The sequence below is a fragment of the Miniopterus schreibersii genome, assembly GCF_964146895.1.
Source record: "Miniopterus schreibersii genome assembly, chromosome: X".
Lineage (NCBI taxonomy): Eukaryota > Metazoa > Chordata > Mammalia > Chiroptera > Miniopteridae > Miniopterus > Miniopterus schreibersii.
In genome coordinates, this window is record NC_138104.1 from 53,948,026 (window position 1) to 53,970,061 (window position 22,036).

Here is a 22,036-nt window from a genome sequence, read left to right on the forward strand (position 1 = left end):
TCCAGACCAGGGCTTTTTTCTGGGAGTTTTTTATTCCTGCTTTGATTTCATCAGTTTTTATTGGCCTGTTTGGATTTTCTGATTCTTTCTGATCTCACTCTTATGTGGAATCTAATGAACAAAATAGATCCAGAGACACAGAAACATGGAACAGGCTGACGAATCTCAGAGGATATGTATAGGTGGGGGAGTGGTTCGAAGAGATTAACCAAAGAATTTATAAGCATATATGCATAACCCATAGATACAGACAATGGTTTTGTGAAGGCCTGGGGTAGTAGAGGGGATCAATGGAGGGAAAAGAGGGACATCTGTAATACCTTCAACAATAAAGATAATTTTTAAAAAAAGTTTTGTTCAAAGATGGACATTTTTTCTGTGAACAGTATGGTTGAGAACCAAATTTTTTGAGATGGGAGTTATTTGAGAACTAAGATTTTACTGTGATTGACTAAAACAACTTTATATTATTAACTAGATTATTTCCACTTAAAGATTAAGCCAAATTTAGGAAATTTCTTATCCAGGAGGTCATGGTTCGATTCCAGGTTTGGATACATGCCCAGTTTGCGGACTCGATCCCCATTGGGGGGTGTGCAGGAGGCAGCCGAACAATGAATCTCTCTCATCGATGTTTCTCTCTCTCCCTCTCCCTTTGTCTCTCTGAAATCAAGAAAAGACATTTTAATTTTTTAAAAATTATACTTCTTATTAATATATATTAAAAGTATATGTAAAAGTCTTTATTAATATAAGTAAATCAGTTTTCTAATAAAATTTTCAAAATTAAAAGTCTTACTATACCTGTTTAGGGGACAATTTATATATTTTAAATTTAGAGATATTAATATTCACTTCTACATTAAAGCAGCTTTTAGGCTTTGTGGGGAAAGAGCATGAATATAAGGGATTATTTAGTAATACTATAATGTCACATATAAAGGGACACTTTCTTATGCTTAAACTTAGCTATTTCTTTTCGTTTTTATTGTTGACAGTATTGCAGATGTCTCCTGTTTTCTCCCAATTTGGCCCCCTCCACCTAACCACTGTCCTACCCCAGGCCATCCCTAATCTATTGTTTGTGTCTCTGTGTTACGCATATAACCATATATATTTCTTAGTTAATCCCTCGGCTTGTCTCACCACCCCCCACTGAGATCTATTATTCTGTTCCATTAATCCATACCCCTGGACCTGTTTTGTCCGTTTATTTTTGTTCATTAGATTCCACATATAAGTGAGATCATGTGATATTTGCCTTTCTCTAACTGGCTTATTTCACTTAACATAATAGTCTCCAGGTTCATCCATGTTATCTCAAAGGGAAAGAGCTCCTTTGTTTTTACAGTTACATAATATTCCATTCTGCAAAAGCACCACAGTTTTTTATCCACACATATACTAATGGGCACTTGGTCTGTTTCCACATCTTAGCTATGGTACATTGAGCTACTATGAACATAGGGCTACATATGTTCTTTCTCATTGGGGATTCTTAGGACATATTTCCAGAAGTGAGATTACTAGGTCAAAAAAAGGAACCTCCATACTGTTATCAACAATGGCTGTACTAGTCTGCGTTCCCATCAGCAGTGTTCTAGGGTTCCCTTTTCTCCACATCCTCACCAGCACTGGTTGTTTGTTGATGTATTGTTGGTGGACATTCTGGCACTTCCCAGTGTGAGATGTTATCTCATTGTAGTTTTAATTTGCATCTCTCTGATGATTAGTGACATTCAGCATTTTTTCACATGTTTCTTGGCCTTCTGTATGTCTTCTTTGGAGAAATGTCTATTTAGGTACTTTGCTGATTTTTTTAAAATTTTTTAAAAAATATATCTTTATTGATTTCCGAGAGAGGAAAGGAGAAGGAGAGACAGAGATAGAAACATCAATGATGAAAGAGTCATTGATCGAGCCCACAACCCGGGCATGTGCCCTGACTGGGAATCAAACCCCGAATGCCTGGATCCTAGGTTGATGCTCAACCGCTGAGCCATGCCCGGCCGGGCCCTTTGCCTATTTTTAAACTGAATTATTTGTCTTCCTGGTGTTGAGTTTTATGAGTTATTTGTATATTTTGGAAATTAAACTCTTATCAGATATATCATTGGTCAATATGTTTTCCCATACAGTGGACTCCCTTTGCATTCTGTTGACGGTTTATCTTTTTCTGTACAAAGCTTTTGAGTTTGATGTAGTCCCATTAGTTTATTTTTTTCCTTTGTTTCCCTTGCCCTAGGCGATGTATCTGTGAAAATACTACTATATGAATTGTCTGAGATTCTATAGCCTATGTTTTTTTCTAGAATTTTTATGATTTCGGGACTTACATTTATGTCTTTTATCCATTTTGAGTTTATTCTATAGTGCAAGTTGGTGGTCAGTTTCTTTTTTTTTTTTTTTTGCATTTACCTGTATAATTTTCCCAACACCATTTATTGAAGAAACTATCTTTAATCCATTGTATGTTCTTACCACCTTTGTCAAATATTAATTGAGCATATTGGCATGGGTTGATAACTGTGGCCTCTGTTCTGTTCCATTGGTCTATATTCTTGTTCTTGTGCCACTACCAGACTGTTCTGATTACAATGGCTTTGTAATGAAGTTTAATATGCAGTATCATGATCGCTCCAACTTTATTCTGCTTTCTCAAGACTGCTGTGGCTATTCAGGGTCATTTTTGGTTCCATATAAATTTTTAGACTATTTGTTTTAGATCTGTGAAATATACCATTGATATTTTAATATATTAAATATACTACATTGAATCTGTATATTGCACTGGGTAGTATGGACATTTTAATTATGTTAATTCTAATGATTTAACACAGTATATGCATCCACTTTTTTGTATCTTCCTCCACTTCCTTTTTCAATGTCCTATAGTATTCCAAGTACAGGCCCTTCATTAAGTTTATTCCTAGGTGTCTTTGTTGTTGTTGTTGTTGTTGTTGTAATGGTAAATGGGATTGTTTTTTTAGTTTCTCTTTTTGAAGTTCCATTACTGATAAACAAAAGTGCCATCAATTTCTGGGTGATAGTTTTGTAACCTGCTACTTTGCCAAATTTATTTATTAAATCTGGCAGTTTTTTTGTGGAGTCTTTAGGGTTTTCTGTGTACAATATCATATTATATGCAAATAATGACAATTTTACTTCCTCTTTTCCAATTTGGATGCCTTTTTTAATCTTATCTGATTACTGTGGATAGGATTTCCAGTAATATGCTGAATAATAGTGGTTAAAGCAAACATTCCTGTGTTATTCCTGATCTTAAGGGAAATGCTTTTAGTTTTTGCCCACTGAGTATGATGTTGGCTGCAGGCTTGTCGTATGTTGCCCCTATTACATTAAGATATGATCTCTCTATTCCCACTTTGCTGAGACTTTTTATCATAAATGGGTGCTGGATATTGACAGATTTTTTTTTTTTCATCTATTGATAGGATCATGTGATTTTTATGCTTCATTTTGTTTATGTGGTGTATCATGTTTATTGATTTGTGAATATTGAACCAACCTTGCATCCCCAGAATATATCCCACTTGGTCATGGAGTATGATCTTTTTAATGTTTTGTCAGATCCCATTTGTTTTTTTTGTGTTTTTTTTTATAATTTTAGCATCTATGTTCATCAGGGTTATTGGTCTGTAATTTTCCCTTTTTTGTGTTGTCTTTATCTGGTTTTGGAATTAGTATAATTCTGGCTTTTTAAAAAGAGCTTGAAAGTCTCTCCTCTTGAATTTTTTGGAATAAGTTGAGGAGGATTGGTGTTAATTTTTTAAATGTTTGGTAAAACTTACCTGTGAAGCTATCTGCTCCAGGACTTTTGTTTGCTGGTTGTTGTTTTTTTTATTACTGTTTCAAATTCATTAGGTGTTATCTTTTCAACTTTTCTGATTCTTCCTGATTGTGTTTTGGCAGATTGCATTTTTCTAGGAAATTTGTCCATTTCACATAGATTGTCCAGTTTTTTGGTATATAGATGTTCAAAGTATTTTCTTACAACCCATCGTATTTCTGTGATCTCAAATGTTACTTTACCTCTTTAATTTCTGATTTTATTTATTTGGGTCATCTCTGTTTATTGATAAGTCTAACTAAAGGGTCATCAATCTTGTTTATCTTTTCAAAGAACCAGCTTTTGGTTTCATTGATTTTTTGTGTTTGTTTTTTTTTTGTTTTTTTTGTTGTTGTTTTTTTTTTTAGTCTCTATGTTATTTCTGCTCTGAATTTTATTATTTCCTTTCTTCTACTTACTCTGGGCTTTTCTTGTTGTTCTCTTTCTAATTCTTTTAGTGGTAGGATCAGCTTGTTTATTTGAGCTTTTTCTTGTTTCTTGATGTAGGCCTGTAATGCTATGAATTTCCATCTCAGAACTGCTTTTGCTGTGTCCCATAGATTTTGGGGTATTATATGTCCATTTGCATTTGTTTCCAGGAAGTTTTTAATTTCTGCCTTGCATATCATTAGTCATCCATTCATTGTATTACAACAAGCTATTTATTCTCCATGTGTTTGAATGTAAGACTTCTTATTTTAGTTGATTTCTATTTTCAATCCTTTGTGATCTGAAAAGATTCTTAATATGATATCAATGTTCTTGAATTTCTTAATACTTATTTTGTGTTCTAACATGTGTTTATCTTTGAGAATGTTTGATGTGACCTTGAGATGAATGTGTATTTTCCTGCTTTGGGATGAAATAGTCCGTAAATTTCAATTAAATCCATTAGATCTAGTGTATCATTTAAGGCTGCTGTTTTCTTGTTGATTTTTTGTCTAGGGCACCTATCCAGTTATGTCAGTGGTGTGTTAATGTCACCTACTATGACTGTACTGGTATTGATCTCTCCCTTAAAGTCTTCCAAAGTGTTATATATACACATACACACACACACATATTCATATTCTTATATCGGGTACATATGTGATATATATTTATCAGGGTTATATCCTTTTGTTGGAATGATCCCTTTAAGTATTATGTAATGTTCTTCCTTGTTTCCTGTTATGACCTTTGTTTTGAAGTTTATTTTGTCAGATGTGAGTATAGCTACCCTAGACTTTTTCTTCCTTTCCATTTGCACGGAATATTTTTTCCATCCCTTCACTTTCAATCTATATGAATCTTTTGTTCTAAGGTGGTTCTCTGGTATACAGCATATATTTGGGTCATGCTTTCTTACCCATTCAGCTACCTTATGTCTTTTGATAGGAGCATTTAGACCATTTACATATAAGGTTATTATTGATAGCTACTTATTGCCATTTTTTTTTCTTTATAACTACATTCCTCTCTCTCTTGCTTTCTTCTTAAATCACTTCCTTTAATATTTTCTGCAGTGGTGGTTTGGTGGTAATGTACTCCTTTAGTCTTTTTTTTTTTTTGTCTGAGAAGGTCTTTATTTTACCTTCAATTTTAAATGATACCTTTCCTGGATTGAGTAGTCTTGAATTTAGATCCTTGCTTTTCATTACTCTGAATACTTTATGCCAGTCCCTTCTGGCCTGAAGTTTTTCTGTTGAGAAATTACCTGACATTCTAATGGGTACTTCCTTGTAGATAACTTTCTGTCTCTCTCTTGCTGCCTTTAATATTCTTTCTTTTCTTTAATATTTGTCATTTTGATTATGATGTGTCTTGGTGTACTTCTCTTTGGGTTTATCTTGTTTTGAACTCTCTATGCTTCCTGAACTTATGTGACTCCTTTCTTCACTAGGTTAGGAAAGTTTTCTGTCATTATTTTTTTAAACAGGTTTCCTATTCCTTGCTCACTTTCTTCTCCTTCTGATACCCATGTGATGGGAATGTTATGTTTTCAGTTTCCCAAAGTTCCCTTAAACTCTCTAACCTGCTTTTTCATTATTTTTTCTTTTTGCTGCCCTAACTCAGTGTTTTTTTCTGCCTTGTCTTCCAAGTCACTGATTCAGTCTTCTGTTTCATCCAGTCTATTTTTGATTCCTTCCAGTGTATTATTGATGTAAGATACGTTATTCATTTCTAATTTTTGTTTATAGTTTCTATTTCTTGTTTCATGCTGTTATAGTTCTAAGTTTCTTGCAGTTATCACTAAGTTATTTGTGCATCCTTATAACAATTACTTTGAACTCTATATCTGATAAATTCCTTGCTTCCATTTCATTTAACACTTTTTATGAATTTTCCTCCTTTTATTTCGGGGTTATTTGTCTCCCCATATTTGCTGTCCCTTTGTATTTGTTTCTAAGTATTAGATCAAACTGCTATGCCTCCTGGTCTTTATGGGGTAGCAAGTGTTTTGTGGGACTCAGTGGTGCAATCTCTTAGATCTCCTGAGCTGGGTGCTCTATGAATGTACATTGTGTGAGTTACTTGGGCTCTCCTATTGTAACTGGGTCATGAATGTTGTTGTCCCATTCGTCGGTGGTATCTCCTCTTAAGCTAGCTTACTGTGAGACTCACCCCTGAACAGGTATTGCGAGCTGTTGTGCTGGTGCTGACAGAACAAAACACAACACAATAAAACAAGAAACAAAACAAAAACACACAAAAGACCCCTACAACAATAACAAAAATAACCACAAAAGAAAAGAGAATTAAGAAAGAGAAAAGAGAACAAGAATAATAGAAGAAAATAAAAAATACTAGATGAGGGAAAAAAAGGGGGGGAAAGGAATATGAAAGGGCAGAGTTGAAAGAAAGAAAATAAGAATAAAAATAGGGGAAGGAAAATGGTATAAAAGAAAAGAGGAAGAAAAAATTATGAAAAGGAAAAAAGAGAAGGCAGAAAAACAATATAGGAAAAGGAAAAAAGAAGAAAATGGAAAAAGAATAAAAAAAATAGAGTAAGAGAAGAGAAAAGTTAGATATATGAAAGAAAAAAGAGAGTGAAATAATAACAAAACAATAAAGAAGGAAAATAAATAATATAATGCAAGAAAAAAAAAGTGAAGTGACACTTGTCTCAGCAGATTTTAGTGCCTTCTGGGAGCTCCCTTCTGATCCTTTCTCTTCTGATGACTGAGGCTGACTGTTTTGTCTGCTGAGTCTGGGCCTCCCAGGAGGTACTTTGGTGTTATCCACTGTCAGAAACTGTCCTCGTTTGGCTCCCAGCAACCAGTTTGAAGCTTCAAGGGGTCCATAGTTTACTTCTGTCTTCCCAGCACTGGGCTGCATGTTGAAGGGGCTAAGTTGCACTCTAAGGCCAATTTGTTAGCAGCTCAGGGGCCAGGGATGGTTCAGCAAACTTTCCCAGGTTCCCCTTTTAATCACTGAAAAGTTTGTTTTTGAAAAGGTTTTAAGCAGAATCAGGAGTATAAGGCCTGGGTCTCCAAAGATGGGGAGGTGCCATTCATATTTCAGAGAAAGTGGTGGGTGTGTTTCCCTATCCCAGAGCTACTCCTCTGAGAGCGTCCCAGAATATTTCCCTGTCCTCAGCTGGGGAGAGAGCCTCGTATGAAATCCAGTGGGATCTGCTGGAAACTGGGTGTTTTTATCAGCTCTCCCAAGAGGGGGAAGCACCAGTCAGGTTCCCAGGACAGTGGGGCAGATGGCCTCACCCCTAAGCCAGTGACTGAGGCTTCCTTAGTGTTGAAACCCATGGGTTTGGCCTCTGCTGCTGTCTCCTCATCAAGTGTTGAGATGCATGGTGTGGCAGGCAGGGCTTCTGAGGGTGGGGAGAGCTGTATCCCCTGCTCACCGGAATATTTCCTTTTCCTGAGCTGTAGCTTCAGGGAGGGGCCTGTACCTCTCAGGAAAAATGGCTCCTTCATTTTGAGAGGGTATGATGAATTGCAGGTCTCCCACTTTTTGCTGCCACTTTTCCACGTCTCCCCACAATGCTTCCCACCCCAGCTTCTCAGGCAACTCCAGTCTGTACAGCCCTCTCGCCACCAAAGCCTTCTGTGAGTAACTGCAAATGAAAATCCTGTGCTCTGGGTTTAAAAAACAAACCAAAAAAAAACTGGTCTTATCTCTGACTGGCTCCAGTTTCCGGGCAGCCACGAGCCCTGCCACCTTTCACAGCTAGATGTTATATGGTCGGCCGTTCTTGACTCTGGTGTTCTGGACTGGGGAGCCCAGCCTGGGGTCTGGGCCTCTATCCTCTCAGGTACAACCCCCTGCAGCTGAGAGATTCCTCCTCAAGCTCTGCCTGCCTCAGGTGGAAGCTGGGCCAGCCTCTCTTTTTACCTTGCCCTTCCTACCAGTCTCCAGGTGGTTTCTGTCTTTCCTTTTTTTTCTTTTTTTTAAATATACCTTTATTGATTTCAGAGAGAGGAAAGGAGAGGGAGAGAGAGAGATAGGAACATCAATGATGAGAGTGTCATTGATCGAGCCCACAACCTGGGCATGTGCCCTGAACCCCAATCGCCTGGATCCTAGATCAACGCTCAACCACTGAGCCACGCCCGGCTGGGCTGTCTTTACTTCTTATGTCTCCTCCTCAAGGGGACCTCAGTTGGTAATTCCAGGTGAATCTTCCCCAATTTCGCGGTATTCCCAGTCTTGCCCTAGGTGGTGGTGCAAGAAAGTTTTGCCTTTCTATTCCACTGCCATCTTCTCCTTTCACCTAAACTTTGCTATTTTTGACCTTGATATTATTTGAATACTTCTTTATTATGAAATCCTGTTGTTGAGACTGAGAATAATGAGAAATAAATAGAATTATACATGCTTACTCTATGTTTCACATAACCTAAAGCACTCAAAAATACAATTGTGGATAACAATTTTATGTTGCATCAGGAAAAATTGTAAAATAATGAATCAGGACCCAATTTATCTTTTTATTTCTAAATGTAATAATTTGTTTGAACTATAATTGTGTCATTTTTATATGTTATATTAATTTTTAAATTAATATTGGATTCACATATTTAAAAATTTGAATACTGATTTTTTTGTTGTTGTTAAAAACATATGTAAAAATAATTTCCAAGTCCTGAAACTTCAAAAATATTAAATTAAGATTTATAGTTTCTATTTAATTGGCATTTATTATCATAGTCACATAACTCTTAGAAGAGTTTTATAAATAGTTGCAGCTGACTTTAGATTGTTCCCAGATAATTTTCTTGAAGAATGCTAAATGTTTTGTACTTCATCAAAACATGCTGAAAAAGAATTGTGAAAGATAATTTAGTTTACTGCAAAATTGACTTAGAGCAATCCGTGCTCTTTTTCTTCTTCTTGGTGTCTTCCTGTTTCATTTTTCAGACTTCTGGTCTATTCCCAATAACTCATGCTAAAGTATCAATTGGTTGACAAAATTTTATTTCTTTGCGTTTTTTTTTTGTGTTTTGTTAAGGATTGTGGATGAAAGAATAACCAGCTCGTCTGTTTCCTACTATCTATCCCTGTCTCAGCCCAAGGTTTCCAAATCTCAGAAACCTGAAGCTTGGTGGTTTCTATGAGACATCTGCCTGCTTTCCACCAGGCCCACATGCCCTCCAGTAATTTGAGAAAGTAACTGCCCTCCCAAGCTGCAGCTGACCTGCATCCAAACTTGGCCTCTGCCTCAAAAGAATGTATGAATTTGAGTTAAATGAGTTTTTTTTAATTTTTGTTTAAAATATTACAGATGTCCCTTTTTCTCCTGAATAACCCATTCCACCCTGTCCCATCCCCCTCCCCAGTCCCTCTCCCCACCATGGTCCATGTCCTTGGGTTGTGCATATATGCGTATCAATTCTTTGGTAACTCTCTCCCCCTCCATCCACCCGCCCTCCTCCATCCCCCTGAAATTCGTCAGTCTGATCTATGCTTCTACGTTATTGAATTTATTCTGTTTGTCAGTTTATTAAGTTCTGTAGATTCCTCATATAAGCGAGATCATGTGATGTTTGTCTTTCTCTGCCTGGCTTATTTCACTTAGCATTATTTTCTCCAGGTCCATCCACACTGTCCCAAAGGGTAGGAGATCCTTCTTATTACAGCTACATAGTATTCCATGGTGTATATGTCCCACAGCTTTTTTATCCACTCATCTACTGATGGGCACCTGAGTTGTTTCCAGATCTTAGCTGTTGTAAATTGAGCTGCTATGAACACAGGGGTGCATAGATTCTTTCTGATTAGTGATTCAGGATTCTTAGGATATATTCCCAGAAGTGGGATCACTGGGTCAAAAGGCAGCTCCATTTTTAATTTCTTGAGGGACCTCCATACTGTTTTCCATAGTGGTTGCAACAGCCTACATTCCCACCAGCAGTGTAGTAGGGTTCCCCTTTCTCCACATCCTCGCCAGCACAGGTCGTTTGTTGATTTGTTGTTGGTAGCCATTCTTACAAGTGTGAAGTGATACCTCATTGTGGTTTTAATTTGCATCGTTCTGATGATTAGAGACGTTGAGCATTTTCTCATAAGTTTCTTGGCCATCTCTATGTCCTCTTTGGAGAAGTGTCTATTCAGGGCTTTTGCCCATTTTTAGTTGGGTTGTTTGTCTTCCTCTTGCTGAGTAGTCTGAGTTCTCTGTACACTTTGGAAATTAGCCCCTTATAAGATACATCCTTGGCAAATATGTTTTCCCAGACTGTGGGGTTCCTTTGTATTTTGAGGCTGCTTTGCTGTACAAAAGCTTTTCAGTTTGATGTAGTCCCATATGTTAATTTTTTCTTTTGTTTCTCTTGCCCTAGGAGATGTATTAGTGAAAATTTCACTTTGTGGGATGTCTGTGACTTTACTGCCTATGTTTTCTTCCAGGGTTATTATGGTTTCATGACTTACGTTTAAGTTGTTCATCCATTTTGAATTTATTCTTTGTGTATGGTGTAAATTGATGATCTAGTTTCATTTTTTTGCATGTATCTGTCCAATTTTCCCAGCACCACCTATTGAAGAGACTGTCTTTACTCTATTGTATGCTCTTGCTCCCTTTTTCAAATATTAACTGACCAGAATGGCGTGGATCTACTTCTGGGGTCCCTATTCTTTTCCATTGATCTGTGTATTGGTTGTACCATACTAGGCTGTTTTGATTACAATGGCTTTGTAGTATAGTTTGATATCCTGTAAAGTAATCCCTCCCACTCTGTTCTTCTTTCTGAAGATGGCTGCAGCTATTCGGGGTCTTTTTTGGTTCCATATAAATATTTGGAATATTTGTTCTAGCTATCTGAAATATGCTGTTGGTATTTTAATAGGAATTGCATTGAATCTATATTTTGCTTTGGGTAGTATGGGTATTTAAATGATATTTTTTTCCAATCCATCAGCATGGTATATTCTTCCACCTGTTTATATCTTCCTCTATTTCTTTTCTCAGTGTCCCATAGTTTTCCGAGTACAGGTCTTTTACATCCTTGGTTAAGTTTATTCCTAGGTATCTTACTTTTTAAGTTGCAATGGTAAATGGTATTGTTTTTTCAATTTCTTTTTCTGATAGTTCATTGTTGGTGTATAAAAATGCTGTCGATTTTCAGATGTTAATTTTGTATCCAGCTACCTTGTGAAATTCATTTACCTAGTCTAGTAGCACTTTGATGGAGTCTTTAGGTTTTTTTATGTATAATATCATGTCATCTACAAATAATGACAGTTTTACTTCCTCCTTTCCAGTTTGGATACCTTTTATGGTTTGCTCCTGTCAGATGGCTGTGGCAAGGACTTCCAGAGCTATGTAGAATAATAGAGGTGAAATTGGACAACTCTGTCTTGTTCTTGTTTTAAAGGGAAATGGTTTTAGGTTTTGACCATTGACTATGATGTTGGCTGTAGGTTTGTCATATATGACCTTTATTATGTTGAGGTATGTTCCCTCTATTCCCACTTTGCCGAGAGGTTTTATCAAAAATGGGTGCTGGATGCTGTCGAATGCTTTTTCTGCATCTGTTGATATGATCATCTGATTTTTGTCCTTCATATTGTTTATGTGATGTATCATACTTATTGATTTGTATATATTATACTAGCCTTGTATCCCTGGAATAAATCCTACTTGGTCATCATGTATGATCTTTTTATTGTATTGTTGGATCTGGTTTGCTAGTATTTTGTTGAGGGTTTTAGCATTTATGTTCATCAGGGATATTGGCTTGTAATTTTCTTTCTTTGTAGTATTTTTATATGTTTTTGGGATTAGAGTGATGCTTGCTTCATAAAAAGAGCTTGGGAGTTTTCCCTCTTCTTGAATTTTCTGTAATAGTTGGAGGAGAATAGGTGTTAATTCTTGGAATTTTTGGTAAAACTGACCTGTAAATCCATCTGGACCCAAACTTTTGTTTTCTGGGAGTTTTTTGATTACTGCTTCAATTTCACTAGTTGTTATCGGCCTAATCAGGTTTTCTGATTCATCCTGATTCAGCTTTGTAAGATTGTATGCTTCTAGGAATTTGTCCATTTCACCAAGGTGATCCAGTTTGTTGGCATATAGTCTCTCATAGTATTTTCTTAAGATCCTTTGTGTTTCTCTTAGATCAGTTGTTATAACACCTCTTTCATTTCTGATTTTATTTATTTGAGTTCTCTCTCTTTGTTTCTTGGGGAGTCTAGCTAATGGTTATTCTATCTTATTTATCTTTTCAAAGAACCAGCTCTTGGTTTCATTGATCTTTTGTATTGTTTTTTCAGTCCCTATGTCATTAATTTCTGCTCTGATCTTCATTATTTCCTTCCTTCTACTTCCTCAGAGCTTTTCTTTCTGTTCTTTCTAATTTTCTTGGTTGTTGTGTTAGATGGTTCAGTAGAGCTTTTTCTTGATTCTTAAGGTAAGCCTATAGTGTTATGAACTTTCAGGATTGCTTTCACTGTGTCCCATAGATTTTGGGTTGTTGTCTCTTCATTTCTGTTTTTTTCCAGGAAATGTTTGATTTCTTCCTTGATCTCATTGGTAACCCATTCATTGTTCAATAACATGCTATTTAGCTTCCATGTGTTTGAATATTTTTGCCTTTTTTAAGAGTGGTTGATTTATAGTTTTATGCTATTTTGATCTAAAAAGATGCTTGATATTTATTCACAATTCTTGAATTTGTAATGACTTGGTTTGTGGCCTAACATGTGGTATATTTTTGAGAATGTTCCATGTGCACTTGAGAAGAATGTATATTCTGCTGCTTTGGAATGAAATGTTCTGTAAATATCAATTAAATCTATTAGATCTAGTGTGTACTTTTAGGTCTTTGTTTCCCTGTTGATTTTTTGTCTTGATGATCTTTCCAATGATAGATGACAGTGGGGTGTCAAAGTCCCCCAGTATAATTGTGTTCTTGTATATCTCCCTCTTCAAGTCCACCAAGAAACTTTTTATATATTTATGCACTCCTATATTGGGTGCATATATATTTATAAGGGTTATTTCCTCCTATTGGATTGATCCTTTTAGTATTATGTAGTGACCTTCTTTGTCTCTTGTTATGGTCTTTATTTTGAAGTTTATTTTGTCAGGAATAAGTATTGCTACTCCAGGGTTTTTTTTGTTTCCATTTGAATGGAAATTTTTTTCCATCCCTTCACTTTCAGCCTGTGTGAATCTTTTGCTCTGGTGTGGGTCTCTTGTAGACTGCATATATTTGAGTCCTGTTTTCTTATCCATTTTCCTAACTTGCTTCTTTTGATTGGAGCATTTATTCCATTCATTTACATTTAAGGTTTTTATTTGTATATATTTATTTAATGCCATTTTTTCCCCTTAATGCCGATGTACTTTTCTCTCAATATTTCTTCTTCTGAAAGCAGTCCATTTAGCATTTCTTGCAATGCTGGTTTGGTAGTACTGAACTCCTTTTGCCTTCTTTTGTCTGGGAAACTATTTAACCTTCATTTTTAAATGATAGCCTTGCTGAATAAAGCAGTCTTGGTTGCAGGCTCTTGCTTTTCATTACTTTGGGAACTCTTGCCACTCTTTTCTGGCTTCAAGTGTTTCTGTTGAGAAATCTGCTGTCAGCCTTATGGGGGTTACCTTATGGTCACTGCTTTTCTCTCTCTTGCAGCCCTTAATAGTCTCTCTTTGTCCTTCACATTTGCTGTTTTAATTATGATGTGTCTTGGAGTGGGTCTCTTTGGGTTCCTCTTGCTTGGAATCCTCTGTGCTTCCTGAACTAGTGTGGCTTTCTCCTTCATCACCTTAGGGAAGTTTCCTGTCATTGTTTCCTCCACCAAGTTCTCTATCTCTTGCTCACATTCCTCCCTCTCTGATCACCCCTATGATGGGAATTTTGTTTGGTTTCATGTTGTCCATAAGGTCCCTTAGACTGTCCTTATGCTTTTTAAGTGTTTTTTTTTTTCTTTTTGCTGCTCTGACTGTTGTTGTTTTTTCTACCTTATCTTCTAATTTACTTCTTCTATTCTCTGATTCATTGGACCTGCTTTTAATTCCTTATAGCATCTTCTTATTTTATTTCTTTTTAAAATATATCTTTATTGATTTCAGAGTGAGGAAGGGAGAGGGAGAGAGAGAGATAGAAACATCAACGATGAGGGATTCATCATTTATCGGCTGCCTTCTGCACTCATCCGGCTCAGAATCGAGCCTACAACCCAGGCATTTGCCCTTACCAGGAATCGAAGCACAATCTAATGGATCCTAGGCCAACACTCAACTGCTGAGCCATGCCTGGCCAGGCTCAAGCATATCCCTGATTTCAGTTATAGTATTTTTTGTTTCTTCCTAGTTCTTATTTATCATATCTACCTCTTTTTTCATGCTTTCACTACGTTCCTGGACCTTCCCATTAAGTGTCTTGTGTTTCTCATTAATTTCCTAGAGTTCATTACTCTGAACTCTATTTCTTATTACTTGCTTAACTCCATTTCATCAAGGTGTTTTTCTCGCAATTTTTTCTTTTCTTTAGTTTAGGGGTTGTTTCTTTGTTTCCCTACTTTAGTGACTCCTTCTGTTTGTATCTTTATGTTTGACATATTTGCTGTCTCCCAGTCTTGAAGTGTGGGATTTTGTACTGTTTGTCCAGTGGAACCTTGAGGTGGTTTTTCCTTATACTTCGGAGCTCTTTGCTCTAAGTGTGTCCCATTTGTGGGTGCCCCTTTTCTAGGTTCTTTGGGCTCTCCTGTCGTGATTGAGTCTAGACTGTTGTTTACCAATTCTTGGGAGTACTCTTCTCTCAGGTTGGCTAACTGTGTGGCTCAGGCCCAACCACGTTTTGTGAGGTGTTGTACAGGTGCTAGCAAGGCAAATTAAAGCAGAACCAAAATCCCAGGAAACAAGCCGTATCTTAAAAAATATCCTGACAATCACAATGAAAACATCAAAAAAGAGGGAGAGCAAAGTGAGGACACAAATGCTAAATCAAAAATATTTGTATGGAGAGAGAGGAAAGAACTTTATTTCTAATAGTAAAGAAAAATTTAAAATAATAAAAAGTAAAAAATAGCGAAGCTACTGGGAGATAAAAGGGGCAGAGAAAAGATTCTGAAAGGAGAGAAAGGCAAGCAGAACATTAAGGGTAGAGAGTAAGAATAAGAAAATGGTTTAAAAATGAAAATAAAGCAACAAACACAAACGAACAAACAAAAATCCAAGAATACAGAGAATAAAAAGGGAGAAAAAGAGAAGAAAATAATAAGTAAAAAAAAGTTATGCCAATGGAACAAGAGGAGAGAGAGAGGTAAAGCAAGAGCAGGGAAGAAGTCCAATAAGAGATACAGGGGGGAAATAGAGAAAATCAGTAAACTTATTGGTTATAATGGTGATATCCCAGCATTAGAACAGAATATCAAGAAAATATTGATAATAGAACAAAAAAACAAAACAAAGCAAAGCAAATAAGCAAAGCAAAACAAATTTAAAAAATTAAAAATATTTTCTTTGTCTCTCTTTTTTCTAAAAAAAAAAAAAGTCATTCAGGTGAGTTTCATCTGGGCAGCTTATGTTTTCTGAGGCTCACTGTTTTGTATGCTGATTTCAGGTCTCCTAAGAAGTACTTTTGTATCAGCCAATGTCAGGAGCTGTTTAAGTTTGGTTCTGGTGTCCTTAGGTAGTTGGCTGGTCTGAGGCTCTCTGTCAACCACCTGTCAGCTATTTTGCCTCTCCCTTTTGGTTGTCTGGTCTTACTTCAGAGTCTCCTAAAGAGTCTTTAGGGTCCAAGCTGGCTAGTGTACCTCAGTATATTTCTCCCTTTAATTAGAGGTTTTGCTGTTATGTACTTACGATGGGGAAGTTACTCTCTGCTTCAAAGCCACTCCTCATTCTCTACCATATCCTCCAATTCTAGTTCCCCATACAATGGCCTGCTGCAGTTTCAGATTGAATTCAGTCTGTTGCTTTTTCTGTATAGGCAGTTTCAGCAGTCTGGGCTCAGTGGGTTCAATTAAAAAAAGACTCTGGTGAGCACATTGCCTTTCCAGCCCCCAGAAGAGTTTTAAGCTTTTCCTTCAGTTCTCAAACAATAGTCCCTGAGAGTCTTATTCTTTTACTGTCTTCCTGCGAGATCTACTCCCTTCCCCGTCAGGACTATGCCCTGTGGGGGATATCTAGGGCTTCAGTGAGCTGAACCACCCCCTTTCCTGGTGGGGGTGTTGCTCCTAGCCTGTGGGAGAGGTAGGTGTGCTCCACTCTTCGTTTCCCAGATCTGGTTGGCTGATGTCACAGGGCACTCATTTCAAAGTCTCCACCATACAGACACAAATCCCAGCTTTCACTTGCCTGTCTCCCCAATGCAAGGCAGGAAGGTGGACACCCATTCAGCAATCAAAAATTCAAAAATGGCCTGGAAACAAGATGGTGGAGCAGGTAATAGCTGCACCTGCCTCTTCCCTCAACCACATCAAAATTACAACTAAAATACAGAACCACCATCACTCAGAGCCTCCTGAAATCTGGCTGAACAGAAGCCCTACAACCAGGAGGAGCATTGAGAGTGGTAGGAGGGGCAGAGATGCAGGTGGATCAGGGCTGAATCGCAGAGATGCGGCCGTGGGCCCACACCCTGTGCCACGGTTGAAACCCGGGAGGGAATCTCAGCAGTGGGGGTTTCCAGGAGGAGTGCAGAATCCCAGCCCCACAGCAGGCCCCCAGCCCAGGGCTCCAGGGCCAGGAAGAGACATCCTCACAACTCCCGGCTATGAAACCAGCAGGGACTGTCTGAGGGTCATGGAGGCTGCAGGATCCCCAGCAGTTCCTCTTAAAGGGACCACTCATGGACTCACTCAAACACACTCACTGAGCCCCAGCGCCGGGCAGTAGCCTGAAATGAACCTGGGACACTTGGGGAAGAGCTAACCTGCCTGAAATCTGGGCAAGAGGTGGAGAGGCAGCTTTCTCCCAGGCAGAAGGGCTGGCAGAGGCCACTGCTCCTTTGGCGAGTCCTCCTCACACACAGTCAGCAAGCAGGCACCATGTTTGAATAGCCAGCACCTGCCTCACACCTTTGGCCCTGCCCCGTGATTAACAGAGGCCCTGCCCCTCCCCACCTGCAAGCTCATCCAAGCCATTTCCAGTGGCTTTTCTGTGCAAGTGGCCTCTCAAGCCTCATGCTTAGGAATTTCTTAAAATCTCTCAAACAAGCAGTAGCGTGACCCATATGGGGCTTGATAAGTCACCCCAGGCCTTCCACTAGCAGCAGCCTGCATTAGTTCATAGCTTGCCCTCTCCTGGACACCTCCAAGCCCAGCACAAGTAGCAGCCATCTATGGTTTGCTGTGTAACTCCTGCTGGGTGTCCCTGGGCAAGGCACTGGCAGAGGCTGACTTTGCACCTCCCAGGAGGCCTCAGAAACAGTGCACCTGGTGGTCAGACTCAACCACGCTGGATTACAACCCTACCACATCCACAACAGGACAGTGCACACAGCCCACACGGGGGAGCACCTAGAAGGTCCAACTCAGGTAACTGGGGAGGCTGAACCACTGGACCTTACAGGACACTTACTACACAAAGCCACTCTACAAATTCCAGGAGACATAGCAGCTCTACTTAATACATAGAAACAAACACCAGGAAGCAGCCAAAATGCAGAGGGAAAGAAACATGTCACAAAGGAAAGAACAGAGGAAATCTCTAGAAGAGGAACTAAATGAAATAGACCCAAGCAAGCTAAAAGGTACAGAGTTCAGAATAATGGTTATAAGGATGCTCAAGGATATTAGTAAGAGTATTGAGAAAATCGATGACATAATAAAGTACCAATTTGAAATGAAGGCTACATGAATTGAAATGAAGAATGATTTACAGGGAATCAACAGTAGAGTAGAGGACACTGAGAATCAAGTCAGCAATTTAGAACACGAAGAAATAAAAAACACCCAACCAGAAGTGCAAAAAAAAAAAAAAATCCAGAAGTACGAAGATAGCGTAAGGAGCCTCTGGGACAACTTCAAGAGGCCCAACATTCATATTATTGGGGTGCCAGAAGGAGAGGAAAGAGAGCAAGAAATTGAAAACCTATTTGAAAAAATAATTACAAAAACTTCCCCTACTTGGGGAAAGAAATAGACTTACAAGTCCAGGAAGCACAGAGGGTCCCAGAGAAGAGGAACCCAAAGAGGCTCACAGCAATACACATCATAATTAAAATGCCAAAGGTTAAGGACAAAGAGAGAATCTTAAAAGCAACAAGAGAAAAGCAGTTAGTTACCTACAAGGAAGTACCTATACGATTGTCAGCTGATTTCTCAACAGAAACTTTGCAGGCCAGAAGGGAGTGGCAAGAAATATTCAAAGTGATGAAAAACATGGACCTACAACCAAGATTACTCTACCCAGCAAAGCTATGATTTAGAATTGAAGGTCAGATAAAGAGCTTCTCAGACAAGGAAAAGCTAAAGGAGTTCATCACCACCAAACCAACACTACAGGAAATGTTGAAGGGTCTTTTTAACAAGAAGCTAATGAACAAAAGAATCTGATGAACTAAATAGACCCAGAGACATTGACGCATGTAACAGATGATCATATTTCAGAGGGAAGAGGGAAGGGGGCGTGGAGGGTAGGAAGAGATTAACCAAAGAAGTTATATGCATATATGCATAACCCATCGACAGACAGTGATGGGGTGAAGGCCTGGGGAGGGGGTGGGAGTGAGGTGGAGGGGATCAATTGGGGGGAAAAATGGGACACCTGTAATACTTTCAACAATAAAGATAAAAAAATTCAAAAATGCACAAAGCAACAAACAGGCAGAGATCCCACTCTGTGAGGTCCATGTGCCTCCATGCCTTGAAACCAAGCAGGAGGGGGTCACAAAGTCAACCCCCAAGGACGTCCCCTGCACAGCTGATCTCAGTAAAGCTGGGGCAGCTCCTTGTGTGCTCTCCCAGCTCCCCTTAGAGCAGTTAAAAAATATCCAATTCATACCACCAGCAACTCCAGTGGCTGGAGCCCCGATTCGCCCTCTGGTGGCTCCCATCCTCTCTCTGGTGGTGGAAGGGCTCTCTTGCCCTTCCCTGCACCACACAGTTCAAATGCTTTCTGAGGTTCTACACAATGTCTTACAGGAAAGCAGAGGGTCCTTGTAGGTGGATGCTCAGTGAAGCTCTCTGGCCTCTTTATTCAGAAGCCACAAACTGCTGGATAACCTTTCCTGCAGTCAGCACCCCAGGTGAAACTATTCTGCCCCAGCTGTCACCATTAGATTTGTTGTTTCTCTGGAATGGCACAGTCCCCTCCTTGCATGCACACTGTTGCTCTGGCTCCCTCTGCCCACCCTACATGGGTTCTCCTTCCCTTCTCCTGTGCTCCGATTTTGAGATTCCATCTTTAGGTGCCAGTCCATACTCTTAAGGGGAGGGAGCTTTGCAGCCTCTAGCCCTTAGGCCTCTCAGCTCAGCACTGGCTTCAGGGCAGACTCCTCCTTTTAACACCCCCTTCTCTTACCAAACTCTGTGATGTTTGGGAGGAAAGGCACATGGGAGTTTACCGTTTAATCACAAGGACCACAAACTAATAAATAGTAAACTCCCCTATTTCCCCCTTTCTTTCTCTTTCCTGGCTTTTTACCATTGATAAATTGTGCAATGATTTCTTATATCAGATTCAGGGGGAATGAGAAGTGATACACTGATTTAAGAAAAACAAGTGGAGAATATAAGGTGCCTTTTGCTATGTAGGGGAATTTAAATTGAATGTAAATATTTTACTTCATTTGAACATCAAATTTATTCCTGCTTTGTTAAAAACTAGCTGTTGACTGACATCTATAATAAACAGATTCCTAATTGTTGGTCTGTCTTATGTAATTTTGAGAAAGAGTTGGTAACATCTTTCTTTTTAAGAGTAGCTCTGGAAAAAAAAAAAAAAAAGAGTAGCTCTGGCCTGGCCAGCATAGCTCAGTGGTTGAACATCGACCTATGATCCAGGAGATCCAGTCAGGGCACATGCCTGGGTTGCAGGCTTGATTCCCAGTAGGTTGCATGCAGGAAGCAACCAATCAATGACTCTCTCATCATTGATGTTTCTCTCTCTTTCTCTCTCCTTTCCTCTCTCTGAAAACAATAATATATATATATATTTTAAAAGTAGCTCTGCATGAATATTTATGTGCTTGTAGTATGTTTAAGGAACATTATAGTATAAGATTAGGAAGCTTTCTAGAAATATTTGACCATGAGCCTTATACCAAATTTTGTCAGTTATATATAAAAAATTATATACTATTTGCCCTTAGGCTTCTCACAGTTTAGTTGGGGAGGGAGATGAGAAAAAGTTATAAGAAAAATCGAGAATATAGCAACACCTTAATTAAAGAAAGTTATGTTCTTTAAATAAAGTTCTATTCTGATTATAAAAGTAACATATTTGTTGTAGAAAACTTCAAAAAATATAAAGAAAATCAACAAATCATCAGTAACTCCTCTCCAATGCCTGAGATAACCACTGTTAAAATTTCAGTGAATTTCTTTTCTTCTCTCCATATTGCTCTAGTTTAATTGAGATAATATTGATAAACAATTTCATTCTCTATTTTTCATTAATATTATTTTTATTTAAACATTTCCATCATGACATTAAAATTATTTGTAAACATACTTGATGGCTGCATAATAACCAATTTAATGATTGTACTATTTACTTAGTCACTTCCCTATTGTTAGAAATTTAGGCAAATCATTTTTATTTTGCCATTATAATAAAACTGTGGTCAACATTTTGGACATAAATGTTTCTATTTTTATTAAAATATAGTTAGCATACAATGTTATATTAATTTCAGGTGTACAACACAGTGACTTGACATAATATAATCTTACGATGTAATCACCTCACTATGTCTAGTAACAACTTGTCACTGTGCAAAATCATTACACTATTATTGACTATATTCCCCTTCACCTTTTTCACCCATCTCCCCATTCCCCTTCTCTGGAAACCATTGGTTTGTTCTTTGTTTCTATGAGTTTATTTTTGTTTTGTTTTATTAGTTTTAATATTTTTAACTTTCACATATAAGTCAAATCATGTGGTATTTGTCTTTGTCTGACTTATTCCACTTAGCATAATACCCTATAGGTTCATTTATGTTGCTTCAAATAACAAGGTTTTATTTTCTTTTATTGATAATAGTCCATTGTATATGTGTACCACAGCTTCTTTATACATTTATTTATTTATACCTAACTTGCTTCTACATCTTGGCAATTGTAAGTAAATATTTCAGTGAACATAGGAGTGCACAAAACTTTTTGAATTAGTGTTTTTATTTTCTATGGATAAATACCCAGAAATGGAATTGCTGGGTTGTATTTCAGATGTCTTTTTAAAGTAGATTCTAAAGAATAAAATAGACTGACAGATCTCAGAGAGAAGGTAGAAAGGAGGGTGGGAAGACATTGACCGAAGAACTTATAAGCGTATATATGCATACCCCATGGGAACAGACTATAAGAGAAGAACTGGGGAGGGGTGGGAGATGGGAGGAGGGGGGACAAAGGGTGGAAAATGGGGGACATCTGTAATACTTTCAACAATAAATTAAATACAATAAATTTTTTAAAAAGAATAAGTTGAAGTTTGTAATATCTGTCACTAAGTTGCTTTCCAAAAATATTGCATTACTTTACATTCCCACCAACAGAGTATGTCATTATTATAGATTGAATTTTCTTCAAATGCTTCAAAGCTATTTATATTCCCATCTCTTATGAATTTTTGTGTTC

General features: G+C 37.9%; 1 protein-coding gene across 1 annotated transcript in view; it reads left to right on the forward strand.

Annotated features, from left to right (window-relative positions):
- The window catches only part of ZC3H12B (zinc finger CCCH-type containing 12B), a gene marked incomplete at its 3' end in the record, with an annotated part of 347,079 nt that overhangs the window by 57,132 nt on the left and 267,911 nt on the right, over positions 1-22,036 (forward strand). The window lies entirely within an intron of this gene.